General features: G+C 45.7%; 1 long non-coding RNA gene across 1 annotated transcript in view; it reads left to right on the forward strand.

The window, feature by feature from the left end:
- The first annotated feature begins 15,432 nt into the window (after positions 1 to 15,432).
- The window catches only part of LOC114813309, a 38,936-nt gene continuing 34,957 nt past the window's right edge, over positions 15,433 to 19,411 (forward strand). Inside the window, exon 1 of the long non-coding RNA XR_003761029.2 lies at positions 15,433 to 15,559. This is a non-coding gene — a long non-coding RNA (uncharacterized LOC114813309). The remainder of the gene's footprint in view (positions 15,560 to 19,411) is intronic.

The following is a 19,411-nucleotide window of genomic DNA, read 5'->3' on the forward strand; positions in this document are numbered from 1 at the left end:
ATCTCCCCCAGTGCTTAGAACAGTGCTTGACACATAGTAAGCACTTAACAAAAAACACCATTATTTAACAACTCTCTCATTCTCCCCATTACTCAAGTCCATAGCCTTAGTAATGCTCATGGATCCTCCCTCTATTTCAATCCCTATATTCATTCATTCAATTGTATTTATTGAGCCCTTACTTTCATTCAATAGTATTTCATTCAATAGTATTTATTGAGCGCTTACTATGTGCAGAGCACTGTACTAAGCGCTTGGAATGTACAAATCGGTAACAGATAGAGACAGTCCCTGCCCTTTGATGGGCTTACAGTCTAATCGGGGGAGACAGACAGACAAGAACAATAGCAATAAATAGAATCAAGGGGATGAACATCTCATTAAAAAAATAGCAAATAAATAGAATCAAGGCAATCTACATTTCATTAGCAAAATAAATAGGGTAATGAAAATATATATAGTTGAGTGAAGGAGTACAGTGCTGAGGGGATGGGAAGGGAGAGGGGGAGGAGCAGAGGGAAATGGGGGGAAAAGAGGGTTTAGCTGCGGAGAGGTGAAGGGGGGTGGTAGAGGGAGTAGAGGGAGAAGGGGAGCTCAGTCTGGGAAGGCCTCTTGGAGGAGGTGAGCTGTAAGAAGGGTTTTGAAGAGGGGAAGAGAATTAGTTTGGCGGAGGTGAAGAGGGAGGGCATTCCACGACCGCGGGAGGGCGTGGCCCAGGGGTCATTCATTCAATAGTATTTATGGAGCGCTTACTCTGTGCAGAGCACTGTACTAAGCGCTTCGGATGAACAAGTCGGCAACAGATAGAGACAGTCCCTGCCGTTTGATGGGCTTACAGTCTAATCGGGGGAGACGGACAGACAAGAACAATGGCAATAAATAGAGTCAAGGGGAAGAACATCTCGTAAAAACAATGGCAACTAAATAGAATCAAGGCGATGTACAATTCATTAACAAAATAAATAGGGTAACGGAAATATATACAGTTGAGCGGACGAGTACAGTGCTGTGGGGATGGGAAGGGAGAGGTGGAGGAGCAGAGGGAAAAGGGGAAAAAGAGGGTTTAGCTGAGGAGAGGTAAAGGGGGGGTGGCAGAGGGAGTAGAGGGAGAAGAGGAGCTCAGTCTGGGAAAGCCTCTTGGAGGAGGTGAGTTTTAAGTAGGGTTTTGAAGAGGGGAAGAGAATCAGTTTGGCGGAGGTGAGGAGGGAGGGCGTTCCAGGACCGCGGGAGGACGTGGCCCAGGGGTCGATGGCGGGATAGGCAAGAACGGGGGACAGTGAGGAGTTGGGCGGCAGAGGAGCGGAGCATGCGGGGTAGGCAGTGGAAAGAAATAAGGGAGGAGAGGTAGGAGCGGGCAAGGTGATAGAGAGCCTTAAAGCCTAGAATGAGAAGTTTTTGTTTTGTGCGGAGGTTGATAGGCAACCACTGGAGGTTTTTAAGAAGGGGAGTCGCATGCGCAGAGCGTTTCTGCAGGAAGATGAGCCGGGCAGCGGAATGAAGAATAAACTGGAGCAGGGAGAGAGAGGAGGAAGGGAGAACAGAGAGCAGGCTGACAGTAATCTAGCCGGGATATTACGAGAGCCCGTAACAGTACTTACGGGCTTACTGTGTGCGAAGTACTGTATTAATTGCTTGGGAGAGTACAACAACAAACAGACACATTCCCTGCCCACAGTCTAGAGGGGGAGACATTAATATAGCTAAATAAATTTCAGATACGTACATAAGTGCTGTGGGGCTGGGAGGGGGAATGAATAAAGGGAGCAGTCAGGGTGACACAAAAAGGGAGTAAGAGAAGAGGAAAGGAGTGCTTAGTAAGGAAACGACTCTTAGAGGAGTTAGACCATATTCTGTCTATCGCTGAATCCTGTTGGTTCTTCCTCCACAATATTTTCACAATCTGTCCCTTTCCCTTCAACCAATTGGCCACGATACTGGTCCAGATGATCTCCCTAAAATCTCCCCTGCTCCTCTCCAGTCCCTCCCTCCTCCTGCCCCCTGCCCCTTCTTTGACTCCATGCCTCCCAACAGTATCTCAAGAGGAAATCTCCCTCTGCTCCTCAAAATCAATCCCCTCCACCTGTGCCTCTGACCTCATCCTTTTGCACCTTATCAAAACACTTGCTCCCTCCTTTCTTGCCTCCAGACCACCATCTTTAGCTGTTTGCTCTCCTATGGCTTCTTCCCCGCTGCTTTCATCCTACTCACTGTATCTTGATCTCATTTTTCCTTTCCTTTCCTTCCTTTCCTTTCCTTCCTTGTTCTCATCTACCCTTTCCTCTCCATCCAATCTGCTACCATGTTAGTACAATCACTCATGGTATATTACATCAGCCTCACTGCTGACCTCCCAACTTCCTGTCTTTCCCCACTCCAGTCAATACTTCACTCAGCAGGCCAGATCATTTTCTACAAAAACATTAAGGATATGTCACCCCTCTCCTCAAAAATGTCCAGTGGTTGCCTATCCACCTCTGTATCAAATTGAAAGTCCTCAACATTGGTTTTAAGGCACTCCATCACCTTGCCCCCTCCTACCTCACCATGCTTCTCTCCAATACAACCCAGCCCACATACTTAGCTCCTTTAGTGCTAATCTTCTCACTGTGCCTCGATCTCACCTGTTTCGCCCCCAATCCCCGGCCCACGTCCTGCCTCTGGCCTGAAACATCCTCCCTCCTCAAATATGACAGACAATGACTCTCCCCCCATTCAAAGCCTTATTGAAGGCACATCTCCTCCAAGAGGCCTTTCCAGACTAAGCCCTATTTTTCCTCATCTCCCACATCCTTCTGCGTCACCCTGATTTGTTCCTTTTGCCTCTCCTGCCCCATAGCCCCACAGCACTTATGTATATTTCTGTAATTTTATTTATTTGTATTGATGTCTGTCCCCTGGTCTAGACTGTGAGCTATTAATAATAATGTAATGTTGGTATTTGTTAAGCGCTTACTATGTGCAGAGCACTGTTCTAAGAGCTGGGGCAGATACAGGGTAATCAGTTTGTCCCACGTGAGGCTCACAGATAATCCCCATTTTACAGATGAGGTAACTGAGGCACAGAGAAGTTAAGTGACTTGCCCACAGTCACACAGCTGACAAGTGGCAGAGCCGGGAGTCGAACCCATGACCTCCGATTCCGAAGCCCACGCTCTTTTCACTGAGCCACACTGCTTCTCCAGCTCATTGTGGGGAGGGAATGTCACTGTTCATTTTTTGACTGTACTTTACCAAGCATTTAGTATAGTGGTCTGCACATAGTAAGTGCTTAATAAATACAATTGAATGAATTAATCTATCTTGCCAATGACCCCTTGCCCACGTCCTCCTTCTGGCCTGGAACTCCTTCCCCCTCCATATATTACAGGCCACCACTCTCTCCACCTTCAAAGCCTTTTAAAAATTCCATCTCCTCCAAGAGGCCTTCCCCAAATAAGCCTTCAATTCCTTTTCTCCTTCTCTCTTCTGAGTCACCCTTGCACTCCTCCCTCAGCCCCTCAGCACTTCTGTCTATATCTGTCAGTGATTTAAATTAATGTCTGCCTCCTCCTCTAGACTGTAAGTTCCTGGTGGGCAGGGAACATGTCTACCAATTCTATTATATTGTACTCTCCCAAGCACTCAGTACAGTGCTCAATAAATGCAATTGATTGATTAATGATGATAATGATGGGCAGTGAGGAGACACCTTGTACCAGGGGGATCATTCAGTAGGAAGGAGCTCCCTCTCCCCTCCCCTCCTCTCTCCCCTTCCACTCCTCTTTTCTTCCCTCCCATCCTCTCCTACTCCCGTTACATCTTCTGCCCTCCTCCATACCCAGACTTCTCCAGCCTCTCCCTGGACCTTCCCAGCTCCTGTCCCCTGGGCTGTGGAGGTGGGGCGGTGGTGGCCAGAAGGGCCGGCAGATTTTCTTGGCCACCCCATCCCCCCCACTCACCTGCAGAGCTCAGCACACTGGTTGACTGTGGAGCATTGGAGTAAAATGTGGTCAGGGTGGGAGCCGCCCATGCTGCATCTGTCTGCACAGGTCACCCAGTCCTGGGGGTAGGGGTGGAAGATCGGGGGGTGGCTGGGCCCTGGGGCTGGGGGGAAGAGGTCAGGTCTGGGACATAGGTCATGGGCGAGTGAGTATCCTACTTTGGGACCTGGGAGGGACTGTAAGCTCACTGTGGGCAGGGAATGTGTCTATTTATTGTTGTATTGTACTTTCCCAAGCATTTAGTGCAGTGCTCTGCACGAAGTAAGTGTTCAATAAATACAACTGAATGAATAAATGGAGGGGGTTAAATGGGACTGGACACTGCCCACCACTCCTCCTCCACAAGGAACCACAAGTCCTCTAGACTGTAAACTTGTGGTGGGCAGGGAATGTGTCTGTTTATTGGTGTATTGTACTCTCCCAAGCCCTTAATACAGTACTCTGCACACAGAAAGCACTCAGTAAATATGATTAATGAATGACTATCCCAGCTTGACTACTGTATCAGATCAGAGGCTCTTCCTGCCTCCAGTCTCTCCCCTTTACCAAGCATGTTTCACTCTACTACCCAAAACATTTCTCTAAAACATGGTTTCGCAACTGTGTCCTTACCCTTCAAAACCCCCCAACAGCTGTCCATTTTTCTCCTCATCAAGCAAAAATTCCTGACCATTGTCCTTAAGTCCTTTCAATTAGCTCTCTCCCCCTCTACTTATCCACTCTTTTCCTCTATACCCCTGTTGGCACATTTTGTTCCTCTCAAACTAATTCTCACAATGCCTGATTCTGGTCTCTTGCACCAACCTCTTGCTCATGCCTTCCCTCCTGCCTAGGACTCCTTCCCCTTTCACATTCAGAAGTCCAGAGTACTCCCATCGAGTTTCTGAAATCCCATCTCCTCTGAGAGGCCTTTCCTATTAGATATCTAATCTCCCAACTTAATGTGCTCCAGTGTTAATATTTCTGTGCCACCTAAGTACTCACAACTTCTAGTGGCACTTGTGTTGATATTGTTATACTCTATTACTTTCTCTTATCTATCATTTATTAAGTATCTGTCTTCCTTGCTAGATGTAAGTGCCCTTAAGGCAAGGATCATGTCTACTATTGCACTCTTCCAAGTTCTTAACACAGTGCTGTGCACACAAAAGGCACTCAATAAACACTACCGATTGAACTGGAAATGTTAGAAGAGAGGTCTGTTCCCCTTTGTCCTCCTCAGGCTCAGGCTCCGATCCGGAGAGATGAGCCCCAAAGCGCAGCCTGCTGTGGCAGGGCCCCTCCAACCCCCGCCCTTTCACGTCTTGGAATTGACCCCAGCGCCCCATATTTCCCCAATGCCTCAGCATTTTGGGGGCGCCCCCAGGCCACAAGGCTCCCAGACGGTGGATCGGGCCACCTGTTGGGGATCGACGGCCTGTTGGAGGAGGCACTAAGAGAGATGATCAGGGACCTTTGGCCAACGAGGAATGCCAATAGAAAGCCCAGAAACCCAACTGACAGCACAGAGCCCAATGAGTGTTCACTCCCAAGACAGTGTCAATAGGAGATGAAGGTGAAAACCAGTAGCAGGCTTAAGCAAATGAAAGGATGTGTTAAAATCTACCCATGCAAGCGGCTGGCGCTCAGTACCTGGTTAGTTAAGGAGTTTGGTCAGCCGGGAAGAGGGACGGGGGCTGTGTGCTGAGCCTTCCTGGGAGGGATTGGGATTAAAGGTGCCTGACTGAGAGCAAGCTGTTGTCTCTGTGTTTCCTACATTGCACCTCTCTGGAAGTGGGAGCATCAGTCAGCAGGATGGAACGCCTACAACCTGCTTTTGGAACTGCAGAACCCAAGAGTAAATTCATCCAGAAAGCCCTTAAGAAACGAGGAGGGCCCCATAAGCCTGCCCAAAAGGGCAGGTGGCCTGCCCTTCGGAAATGGGCAGAAAGGAGCTGCAACCTAAAGTGGAAGGCAAATAGAAATTGGGCTAAAGCAGTGGCAGTCCAGGGTGGGTGGGATTCATTCATTCATTCATTCAATAGTATTTATTGAGCGCTTACTATGTGCAGAGCACTGTACTAAGCACTTGGGATGAACAAGTCGGCAACAGATAGAGACAGTTCCTGCCGTTTGACGGGCTTACAGTCTAATCGGGGGAGACGGACAGACAAGAACAATGGCAATAAACAGAGTCAAGGGGAAGAACGTCTCGTAAAAACAATGGCAACTAAATAGAATTGAGGCGATGTACAATTCATTAACAAAATAAATAGGGTAACAAAAATATATACAGTTGAGCGGACGAGTACAGTGCTGTGGGGATGGGAAGGGAGAGGTGGAGGAGCAGAGGGAAAAGGGCAAAATGAGGCTTTAGCTGAGGAGAGGTAAAGAGGGGATGGCAGAGGGAGTAGAGGGGGAAGAGGAGCTCAGTCTGGGAACGCCTCTTGGAGGAGGTGATTTTTAAGTAAGGTTTTGAAGAGGGAAAGAGAATCAGTTTGGCGGAGGTGAGGAGGGAGGGCGTTCCAGGACCGCGGGAGGACGTGACCCAGGGGTCGACGGCGGGATAGGCGAGACCGAGGGACAGTGAGGAGGTGGGCGGCAGAGGAGCGGAGCGTGCGGGGTGGGCGGTAGAAAGAGAGAAGGGAGGAGAGGTAGGAAGGGGCAAGGTGATGGAGAGCCTTGAAGCCTAGAGTGAGGAGTTTTTGTTTGGAGCGGAGGTCGATAGGCAACCACTGGAGTTGTTTAAGAAGGGGAGTGACATGCCCAGATCGTTTCTGCAGGAAGATGAGCCGGGCAGTGGAGTGAAGAATAGACCGGAGCGGGGCGAGAGAGGAGGAAGGGAGGTCAGAGAGAAGGCTGACACAGTAGTCTAGCCGGGATATAACGAGAGCCCGTAACAGTAAGGTAGCCGTTTGGGTGGAGAGGAAAGGGCAGATCTTGGTGATATTGTAGAGGTGAAACCGGCAGGTCTTGGTAACGGATAGGATGTGTGGGGTGAACGAGAGGGACGAGTCAAGGATGACACCGAGATTGCGGGCCTGAGAGACGGGAAGGATGGTCGTGCCATCCACGGTGATAGAGAAGTCTGGGAGAGGACCGGGTTTGGGAGGGAAGATGAGGAGCTCAGTCTTGCTCATGTTGAGTTTTAGGTGGCGGGCCGACATCCAGGTGGAGACGTCCTGGAGGCAGGAGGAGATGCGAGCCTGAAGGGAGGAGGAGAGGACAGGGGATCCAATCTCGACAGAGGAAAGTAGATAATTTACAGGCACACATCGAGGCTTTGGAGGCTGGGGTTGAGTAACAGAGGGAACTGAACCAGTACAAAAGTATCAAATACCACCGAGGCAAATCGGTACAGGAAGAGGGAAGTAGAGGATAATGGGAAGTTAGAAGTAGAGTTTTGAAGGCTGAGGGAAGAGGTGAGAACCCTGAGCAAGAGGAAATCTGAGATGGGGCTTTATCCAGGCACACAAGAAACTCTGTGCTTTGCCTCTGCCACCAGAGGCTTCATGCCCACTTTACCACCAGTCTCCAGTGGACCCCAAGGTCACCCCATGCCATTCAGTGATAGTAGTGGAATGGAGGACTCGACACATCACCAGGCATGAGAGGGCTAAATGACCTTCAGAAGTGGGACTCAGCTCTCCCCAATTCACATCCACTCGAGGGAGGCTTTGGTAGGTGGAAGCTCTGATGTTCGACCAGACGAATAGGAGCCCTCCACCACTGTCCTTGAGGAGGTGGTGGTCACTTCCCTATCTCTGCAGGAGAGGAAATTAGGGTGGGCCCCTGGAGACTGGAATACCTTCATATGTTGGTTGATAAGAGTAGGGCAAGCAATGGCGGAATACAGTTCTGCTTACCGGAACAAGTTGTGGAAGGCTTTGTTTAGGACCCAAGGTAGGGGGCGGTGGGGGGGTGTCTTGGTGGAGGGAGGTTTTGCCCAAACAGCAAAAGAAGTGGTAAAAACATCTTTTGGGATATATAACCTGAGCACGGGAGTAGGGAGGATGAAACCCCAAGAGGAAAAAACATCCTCTGATCTTGGCTGACAGGATCATTCATCATTCAATTCATTCAATCATTTATTGAGTGCTTATTGTGTGCAGAGCACTCCACTAAGTGCTTGGGAGAGTACAACAATAAACAGATGCATTCCCTGGCTACAGGGAGCTCACAATCCAGAGGGGAGAAGACAGACAGCAGTACAAATAAATAAAACTACAGGATCCAGGTGTGGGTTCGAACATGGGAGGATATTCTTCCAGAGTCAGCCAAGATAATATCACCTTGCCCAGAAGTATGCGACGTGCGTCCATTGGACTGACCCGACTGGGGGGAATGCCTCATGGAAGCATGGGGTGAGCTTATTGATCCTGAATTTAGGAGGGAATTGGAGTTGCAAAGTGGAGACTTGGTAGCAGAACAATTATAGAGTTATCTGGCTAAGGCAGGAGTTTGGTGGAGAAATAAGATAGCAGAAAAGAGACCCATGCTTGGAGTGTTAGGGAATACACCAGAGATGCAAACCAAGTTGCAGGATTTACAGAGTCCACTAACCAAACTTGCCGAGCTACAATCACTGGTGGCCGAGAGACCATGGGAGAATGTCAGATGGGCCCGTGAGAGCCGACACAAACACCTCAAGTGAACTGAGCTCCCCATGTGGGGACCAGGACAGAGGGAAAGGAGGCCTGCTATGATTACGAGACCTAGGGATTGGGTTTTTTCCCAAGTTGCTTGTGGGACACATCATTGTGCAAGGAATGATAAATGTTTTAGATGCAACACTGTACTAATGGGGACTGTAGGGCTCATCTGGGAAGAGCACCAGGTGGGAAGAGAACAATATAGCCACTCCAGCCTATGGCTGAATTCCTTAAGGAGTGAGGGGGTGGCTCAGCTTCTCCAAGAACCTGGATGACCCTGGCAGACCCTGGGTAGTTGGGAGGGTAACATGAAAACCAGGATCGGGAATTAGTAATTGATATGGGGGGTCTCCCTATAATGTCCTATCATTGCAAAACCCGAAGTCTGGGAATGGCTTGTGGAAATGCTACTGGCATAGGGCCTTCAACCCCGTTGGTAAAGCATCAGGTTACTCCAGGGGGTGGAATATACTTTGAGGGGAATGCATTATGGGGGCCTGAGCCGCCACCACTTCAGAGTGCCTCTACATTGTTCAACAGATGTCTACGTGCACGTGTTCAGTAGTCTCCTTCCCCTACCAGTCCCAACTCCAGCAGCTCAGGACCAACATCCCCTTCCCCCAAGTTGTCCCGTCCCATCCCCCAGCCCCAGCCCCAGTCTTGGAGCGCAGCCCCAGCGGCTCCTGGAGCTGATGCCACTGCAAGATATCTCTAAATCCCGCCCTATCACAGCTTGGAATTTACCCTAGCACCCCTTGTTTCCCCAGTGCCTTGGTATTTTGGGGGTGTCTTCTGCCACCCCTACAGGCCACATGGCTCCAAGATGGTGGATTGGGCCCCAAGGTCGATATCAACGGATTATTGAAGAGGGACTAAGAGCTGAGAGACCAAGGGATGCCAATGAGAAGCCACGGAACCCAACTGACAGCATGGGAAACTAGGGATGGTTTGCTCCCAAGGAAGCATCTTTGGGAGGCCAAATGGGAGCTGACTATGTTAGCCAGGGGCGGGCTTAAGTAAATGAACGGATATGTTAAAACTCCATTCATGTAAGCGGTTTGTGATCAGTGCCTGGAGCGGCGACCATGTGCTGAGTCTTGCCAGGAAGGAGTGGGATTAAAGGTGCCTGATTTGGAGCAAGCTGTTGCTTCTGTGTTCTCTACGCTACACCACATTGAGAGAGGTAGCAAGATGCTGAGGGTTTAGCGAACCACTAGGTGGTATATTGGGGAAAGCAATAGGCTACGCTGTAGAGGATGTGTTTTCTTAAAGACCAATTGACAAAACGCCCCCACCTGGAGGAAAGTTTACCAAGGAAAGTAAGCTAAGGAGAGTGCACCTAAAAGAAGATGAACCCAGAGAAGAGGTAGTCACCAAAGTGGAGAGATGGACAGACATGAGGAGGCTGGACATTCCAAAGCATTGATTCACATTTGTTCACACAGTTTCACTTGCACACTCTGACCCAGAGCTGGCACTCTTATTGGATATTGGAGAAGCGGGACTGACTCCTGGAAGCAGCATTGCCTAGTGGATAGAGAACTTGCCGGGGAGTGAGAAACCTGGTTCTAATCCCGAGTCTGCCATTTGTCTGCTCTGTGACCTTGGGTAAGTCACTTTCCTTCTCTGTGCTTCAGTTACTTCATCTGTAAAATTCATTCAATTCAGTGTGCAAAGCACTGTACTAAGTGCTTGAGAGAGTACAGTATAGCAATAAACAACAAACAGGGGATTAATATGGTGAGTCCCATGTGGGACATGGACTGTGTCCAACCTATTTCGTATCAACCCCAGTGCTTGGCACATAGTAAACACTTAACAAATACCATTAAAAAAAGGATGGCTCTGGTACAAGAAAGCTTGGTATGGGCAGGGACCACATCTGCTAATTCTGTTGTAGTGTACTCTCCTAAGTGCTTAGTACAATGCTCTGCACATAATAAGCACTCAATAAATACCATTCATTGATCGACTGATTAATTGATTGAAGCAGAGGAGCTGGCTAGGGCTAACCTTGCCTATCACTCACTGGGGAGGTACAGGCTTGAAGGATACAAGAGAGCCTGTGGTGCCCCCAGTAGTAAGAATATAGGGGTGGTTGAGTCCTATACTAATGAATAAACTACCCAAGGTGTGCACTGGGCTGTTGGAGATATGCTGTAAATAGTAGTTCACCACGATCTGAAAGAGTTAAAATGCCTGAATGGACGTTACAGTCCATTGAAACAAGCACAGTGGTAAACGTGCCTTGGTTTTTCAAGTACCTACTGTAATAATTTAAAGTGCAAATGGCAGCCAAAACCAAATGCAGTGTTCAGTATTCATTCATTCATTCAATTGTATTTATTGAGCACTTACTGTGTTCAGAGCCCTATAGTAAGCACTTGGAAAGTACAATACACCAAATAGAGAGACAATCCATGCCACAGCGGGCTCACAGTCTGGGGGGGGGGGAGACAGATAACAATACAAGTAAACAGGCTTCAATATAAATAGATAGAATTATAGATATATACATATACACACAAGTACATCAGAATTTCATCCTACTACATCACATACTCTATGCCTGCCAAACTGGAAATAAAAGTTGCTCCTGTTCACACCCAACAGTATGAGGACTCCACCAACTCTTAGAAGATTGGTGGCTGCTGGTGTGCTCTGAACTCTGAGTCCCAAGGAACCTGAAATTCAGCCCCTCTACTAATTTTGTTTTCAGTTTGGGTTTAGTTTAGTTTGGATAGAGCATGGGCGTGGGAGTCAGAAGGTCATGGGTTCTAATCCTGACTCTGCCACTCTTGGGCAAGTCACTTCACTTCTCTGAGCCTCAGTTACCTCATCTGTAAAACTGGGGATTGAGTCTGTGAGCCCCATGTGATTTGCTTGTACCCACCTCAGAGCTTAGTACAGTACCTGGCACATAGTAAGCACCATTATTATTATTGTTTTCCCAAGTGATGCTTTAATGCTTCATCCTTCCTGATGTGTCTCCACTGCCTTCTCCTGACTCTTAGGACTCTTACATTGTGAGTCCTTCAAGGGACATGAACAATGTGTAATTTTTTAATGGTATTTGTTAAGCACTTACCATGTGCCAGGCACTGTACTAAATGCTGGGGTAGAACAAGCTGAACAGACTGACACAATCCATGTCCCACATGGGGTTCACAGTCTTCATCCCCATTTTACAGATGAGGCAACTGAAGTACAGAGAAGTGAAGTGACTTGCCCAAAGTCACATAGCAGTCAAGTTGCAGAGTCAGGATTAGAACCCACAACCTTCTGACTCCCAGGCTCATGCTCTATCCATTAGACCACATTGCTTCTCATCATTCTCCCTTGTTTATTCTCATCCAGAATGTAATACAGTCTTCTCCCCACAGTACATGCTTAAAAAAGACAATTGCTACTGCTATTTAAGGACACATTTTGCTAGTGTTTTAGTAGGCTGATTCCAAATACTGTTTTCCAAGTCCTAATTCCCATGTATTGTATGACAAATCACTAAAATATTAAAATTAGAAGCCTGGTTAAGCTTCCTTAATCTGTATTCAACATCAAATATTTAGTTACAGGCAAAATCCAGTGGCTTATTTGAAAATGGACTTAATTTCCCCTATGGGAAGCTATTATAAATAATAAATCCCCAAACAGGTAAATAAATGAAGTACAAATTATGTAAAAAACCTCCCCTGAGCATTTTATATGTGTATTGTACCCAAAATAGATTTTTAAAGTAGTCTTTTGTCAAGCTTTTCCACTGATCCTGGCCTAGAATAAAGGAAGTCTTTTGGTGAAACTTAATACATGGGCCTCTAATCTCTTACATTGAATCTTTAAATTGTTAGATGTATCAGAAAAGCAGCATGGCCTAGTGAAAAGAGCATGGGCCTGGGACTCAAGATGACCTAATCCTAGTTCCACCACTGGTCTGCTGCATGACCTTGGCCAAATCACTTCCCTTTATTCCTCTCCTCCCACCCAGCCCCAGAGCACTTCATTCATTCAATCATATTTATTAAGCACTTACTGTGTGCAGAGCACTTTACTAAGTGTTTGGGAAAGTACAATACAACAACAAACAGTGACAATTTCTGCCCCCAGTGAGCTCACAGACTAGAGTGGGAGATACAGACATCAATACAATACAATCAATACAATGCAGATAAATAAAAATTACAGATATCTATATAAGGCTGTGGGCCTGGGGCAGGAGGTTGGCGGGTGGAGGAGAGAAAAGTGGGCAGGTCTGGGTGACATAGAACGAAGTGAAAGATGAGAAAAAGTGGGGTGAAGTCTGGAAAGGTCTCTTGGAGGAAATGTGCCTTCAATAAGGCTTTGGAAAGGGAGGAGGTTTATTGTCTGTCGGGTTTGAGGAGGGAGGGCGTTCCAGGCCAGAGGCACGATGTGGGCTAGGAGTCGGTGACGAGACAGGTGAAATCAAGGCACGGTGAGAAGGTTAGCACTAGAGGAACGAAATATGAGGGCTGGGTTGTAGAAGGAGAGAAGCGAGGTGAGTAGGAGGGCAAAGTGATGGAGTGCTTTAAAGTCAATGGTGAAGAATTTTTGATTGATACAGAGGTGGATAGGCAACCACTGGACATGGTTTTGAGGAGGGGGGTGACATGTCCTGAACATTTTTGTAGAAAGATGATCTGGGCTGCAGAGTGAACTACGAACTGGAGTGGGGAGAGCCAGGAGGCAGGGAGATCAGCAAGGAGGCTGATACAGTCATCAAAGCAGAATAGGATAAATGCTTGGATTAATGTGATAGCAGTTTGGATGGAGGGGAAAGGGCAGATTTTATTGATGTTGTGAAGGTAGTACCCACAGGATTTGATGACGGATTGAATATGTGGGATGAATGAGAGAGAGGAATCAAGAATAATGCCAAGGTGAAGGGCATGCGAGATGGGAAGGATGGTGGTGCCATCTAAAGTGATGGGAAAGTCAGGGAGAGGATGGGGTTTGGGAGAGAAGATAAGGAGTTCGGTTTTGGACACGTTAAATCTTATGTACTTGTACTTAAGTACTTATGAATTTATCTGTAATTTGTAATCTGTAAACCTCTGTACATATATGTAATTGATTAATTTATATTAATGTGGTTTGTCTCCCACTCTAGATAATAAACTCATTATGGGGAGGGAATGTGTGTTATATTGTACTTTCCCAAACACTTACTACAGTGCTCTGCACACAGTAACTGCTCAATAAACATGATTGACTGACTGACTTGGCTTCTCTGTGCCTCAGTTACCTTATCTGTAAAATGAGGATTAAATCCTATCTCCCCCTACTTAGACTGGGAGCCCTATGCGGGACAGGGTCTATGTCCAACTATATATCTTGTATATACCCCAGTGCTTAAAAATTTGGAATCAGGGTCCTTGTTTAAGGTGAAACAGGGATAACATGCAGTGAATGTAGAAGACTAATTCAAACCCTAAGTCTTGGTTTCTAGAGTTTACAAAAACTGAACACGTCAATCAATCATTCATTGGTATTTATTGAGTGCTCATTATTGATATTTACTAAGCACTTGGGAGAGTACATTGCAATAGAATTAGTAAACATGTTCCCTGCCCACAAGGATCTTAAAGTGCAGAGTAATTTACACATGCTCACAGGTTCAAATATGTCCATAATATTTGACGACAGCAGGTCTTGTGATCTTCCTAATTTTGGTAGGAAGTATCAAGTTCTCCTTTGCTGAAGAATAGCTTAGGTGATGAGTTATAATTTTATCTTTTAGGGTAAGGAAGATAATGAGGAGGGTACACCAAGATGTTGTATTTGCTCTACTCTGGATGAATACTAAATAAAATGATACAATTGTAAATGTTTCTGTATTAAATGATGACACACCAAATATCCCATCATTATTATTAAACAGCTTGGAACCTTCATTATAATGTCTCAGGTTGCGGAAAGCCTGACACCAGGGACATCAAAATTGGAAGGTGAGGAAGGCCATTGATTTAAACTATCTTATTAGGCTTCCCATCCTCTAAAGATTTCATCATTTCTTATTCAATAGATATAATTTAATTGAATTGCAATGGATCAATGTAATAATAGAACATGCAGGATAGTAATCGGTAGTCTCTTCACCTGAGCTAACATCTAACTTTCATCTTACACATATAAGGTTTGGGGTTTAGGGTGTTTAAGGATCTTGGGGGGTAACAAGGTTGTAATCCAAAAGGTCAAGGTAGGGCATAAATGTGAAATAGCAATGACTGGAAGAAAATTATCCTCAGAAGAACAAAAAATCCCAAAGGGGACAGGAGGAAATTGTTTCCATTAAGTAGGACAAAAAAACAAGCAAGTATAGAGAGAGGGAGGAGTCCTGACCCCTCCCCCCAGCCTTTTCCTCCCTCTCTACCCCCTCATCCCCCCGGCATCCCTGGGATGTCAGTTGACATCCAACGGGGGGGTTCTCCAGGCACAAAGGTCATTCTGGGTGAAGTAAAGGCGATCTTTGGAGGGGACTACTGAGAATCCACAGGAAGGATGAGGGGAAAATTACACTGTATTGGCCCCTTTTAGAGAAGCAGCGTGGCTCAGTGGAAAGAGCCCGGGCTTGGGAGTCAGAGGTCATGAGTTCGAATCCGGAGTCTGCCCCTTGTCAGCTGTGTGACTGTGGGCAAGTCACTTCACTTCTCTGTGCCTCAGTTCCCTCATATGTAAAATGGGGATGAAGACTGTGAGCCTCATATGGGACAACCTCATTCCCTTGTATCTAGCCCAAATATTTAAAATATTTGCTCTAAAATATTTCTACTTTCTTGATTGCAGTGCACCTGACCATCTGCGGCAGTTGTCTTCCAGTTTTCAGCTGAGATGGAGTTTTGCCCAGGGCTCTGCCTTACTGCATCCCCCAAATCCTTCCTCTGCCTCACTTTCAGTTTCCCAATTTCCACTCATCACCCAGGAGCCAAACCGGTATGTTCTCCATTCTTCTTCTGAGGCCTGCCCAGTGAAGCAGTGTTGAGGGGAGCATTATGGGAGCTTTAATGGTAGGAATAACTTCATCTCAGGATTTTGTGGATTATGTTCCTGTCTCATTTCTTGATATTTTAGTATGACCTGCAAGTACACTGATAGGACTGCTCAAGGAGTTGGTTGTGGAACTTGAGGGTAATCCAGGTTTCACAACCACGGAAAATGTTGTGAAATAACTTCACTTTGATGACCTGTGGACCGTGTCCAATCTGATGATCTTGCATCTACCCCAGCATTTAACACATAGTAAGTGCTTAATAAAGAACAACAGAGCCCGTCTTTTAGACTGTGAGCCCCGTTGTTGCATAGGGACTGTCTCTATCTGTTGCCGATTTGTAAATTCCAAGTGCTTAGTACAGTGCTCTGCACATGGTAAGCATTCAATAAATATGATTGAATGAATGTAGTCTTAAGTCATGCTGTCATCACTGTGTCTGATTCCCAAATGATGTGTTGACCTTCTTGACTTGAGTCATCACATTTTTAACAAGTGTGCTGCATTGGCTACAGAATTTTAAGACATTATTTAGCTCCATGTTTCCAGTGGAGATCTTTGACAAAATATTAGGGTTTTCCTGATGCAGGATAAAGTTAATACATTACTATTCATTACTTTAGTTATTTTCAAGCTTATGTGGGGCTTACAGTCTAAAGGGAAGGGAGAACAGGATTTCATCCTCATTTTACAGATGAGGAAATTGGGGCACAGATAAGTTATATGATTTGCCCAAACAGCAGGCAAAAGGCAGAGCTTGTATTAGAACCTAGGTTTCCTGACGCCCAGTCTTGTGATCTTTTCACTAGGACACGCTGCTTCTCTACTGTCACAAGAACACTCTGCCTTGGGAATGTCCCAGTCCCTTATGCCTCTGTTTCCCCATCTATAGAATAAGTGCAAGGAGTTGTTGAGAAACCAACCACCCAGATACCATTAAAACTTTTAAGTGTGTGCTTATTGTAAACTTCTGACAAAGATGGTGGTTTGTAACTGGACTTTTTTGGTGCTCTACTGTGTAAGTGCTTCTTCTTGGCAATAATGATAACTCCAGTATGGATTTTTTAAGTTCTAAAAACTATGATTTGGAGGCAATCATCAGTTCCATTTTTTAAATGAAATTAAATTGGCACTCAGTTTCTAAAATTTGGGGTTTTATTTTTTATAATTTACATATTCATCTGTACAATGCATGTTTCTTTGAATTATATTACTCCCTTCTGATATTAGCAAATAATGCAAATACATAAATAAAAAGATATACAGCTCCCTCTTGACACACACAGCATTTTTAAACAACCAGGGTTTGGCTGTGAACCCCATATGGGCCAGGGACTGTGTATGGCTTGATTAGTCAAGCGATTAGTACAGAGATCTGCACACAGTAAGTATTCAATAAATACAGTTGAATGAATTATCTTGAATCTACCCCAAGGTTTAGTACAGTGTTTAGCTCATAGAAAGTACTTAATAAACACCACAAACTCTATTATTATTATTGTTATAGATTATCAGGTTTCCAACATCAATGCAAAGTTTAGCACTATCCAGCTCTTAGTTTTGAGGTGAGATGAGGGCTCTCTTCTAACAGTACACAAGAGCAGAAACTGATCTAGAGTTTCAAGGAATCCAGATCTGCAGAGCGATGAGCAAGACATGCCCCTCCAAAAAAAAAAAAATCAATCATTCATTCAGTCATATTTATGAGCACTTACTGTGTGCAAAGCACTGTACTAAGTGCTTGTGAGAGTATAAAACAACAATAAACACACACGTTCCCTACCCACAATGAGCTCACAGTCTACAGGGGAGAACAAATTAATATAAGTAAATAAAAAAAAATAACAGATATGTACATAGGGCTGTGGTGTCCTGAGGGAAGATGAACAAAAGGAGCTAGTTAGGGCAACACTAAAGGGAGTGGGAGAAGAGGAAAGAAAGGCTTAGTCAGGAAAAGCCTCTTGAAGGTGGTGTGCCTTCAGGCTTTGAAGTGGGTGAGAGTAAGTTTCTGATGGATTTGAGGAGGGAGGGCATTCCAGGCTAAAGGCAGGATGTAAGCGAGAGGTTGGTGGTGAGATAGATGACATTGGGGTACATTAAGAAGGTTAGCATTAGAGGAGCAAAGTGTGTGGCTGGGTTGTATTAAGAGAGTAGTGAGGTAAGGTAAGAGGGTGATTAAATGCTTTAAAGCCAATGAAGAGTAGTTTCTGTATGATGCAGAGGTGGATGGATAACCACTGGAGTTTCTTTAGCAGTGGAGAAACATGGTCTGAATGTTTTTGCAGGAAAATGTTCCAGGCAGTAGAGTGAAGTATGGACTGGCGTGGAGAGACAGGATCCTGGGAGGTCAGCAAGGAGGCTGATACAGTAATCAAGGAGGGATAGAATAAGTGCTTGGATTAACAAGGTAGCAGTTTGGATGGAGAGGAAGGGACAGATTTCAGTGATGTTGTGAAGGTGAAATATATATGTATCTGTATCATATGTACATATCTGTATCATATGTATACAACTGTATGTATCTGTAATTTATTTATTCATTTGTCTATTTATTTGTATTAATGTTTGTCTCCCCCTCTAGACTGTGGACTCATTGTGGGCAAAGAATAAATAATAATAATGTCGGTATTTGTTAAGTGCTTACTATGTGCCGAGCACTATTCTAAGTGCTGGGGTAGATACAGGGTAATCAGGTTGTTCCACTTGAGGCTCACAGTCTTAACCCCCATTTTACAGATGAGGTAACTGAGGTCCCGAGAAGTTAAGTGACTTGCCCAAAGTCACACAGGAGACAGGTGGTGGAGTCGGGATTAGAACCCATGACCTCTGAATCTTAAACCCCTGCTCTTTCCACTGAGCCATGCTGCTTCTCAGGAATGTGTCAGTTGTTATATTGTACTCGCCCAAGCGCTTAGTACAGTGCTTTGTACACAGTAAGTGCGCAATAAATATGATTGAATGATTGAATGGAATGTTTAGGATTTAGTGAAGGATGGAATATGTGGATTAAATGAGAGGGAGGAGTCAGTGATAATGCCAAGATTACCAGCTTGTGAGTCAGGAAGGATGGTGGAACTGTCTACAGTGATGGGAAAGTAAAGGAGAGGACAGGGTTTGGGTGGGAAGATAAGAAGTTCTGTTTTAAGTTATATTAAGTTTGAGGTGATGGTAGGACATCCAAGTAGAGATGTCTTAAAGGCAGGAGGAAATGTGAAATTGCAGAGAGGGAGAGAGATCAGGACTGGAGATCTAGATTTGGATATCATCCGCATAGAGGTGGGTAGTTGAAGCAGTCTGCGCGAATGTGTTCTCCAAGGAAATGGCTGTAAATAGGGAATAGAAGGGGACCCTGAACTGAACCTCGAGGGACCCCCACAGTTAGAGGGTGGGAGACAGAGGAGGAGCCTGTGAAGTAGACTGAGAATGAGCAGCTAGAGAGATAGTAGGAGAATCAAGAAAGGACAGTGTCAGTAAAACTGAGGTTGGATAGTGTTCCCAGGATAAGGGGATTGTTGACAGTGTTGCAAACAGCTGAGAGGTTGAGGAGGATTAGGATGCAATAGAGGTCATTGGATTTGGCAAGAAGGAGATAACTGGTGAACTTTGAGAATGCAGATTTTGTGGAGTGAAGGGGACAGAAGCCAGACTGGAGGGGATCAAGGGGACAATTGGAGGATAGGAATTTGAGACATTGCATGTAGACAGCTCCCTCAAGGAGTTTGGAAAGGAAAGGTAGGAGGGAGATGTGGGCTACAACTGAAGGGAGTCGTGGGATCAAGGGAGGGAATGTTTTTAGG

The sequence above is a fragment of the Ornithorhynchus anatinus genome, chromosome 7, assembly GCF_004115215.2.
Source record: "Ornithorhynchus anatinus isolate Pmale09 chromosome 7, mOrnAna1.pri.v4, whole genome shotgun sequence".
NCBI classification, from domain to species: Eukaryota; Metazoa; Chordata; class Mammalia; order Monotremata; family Ornithorhynchidae; genus Ornithorhynchus; species Ornithorhynchus anatinus.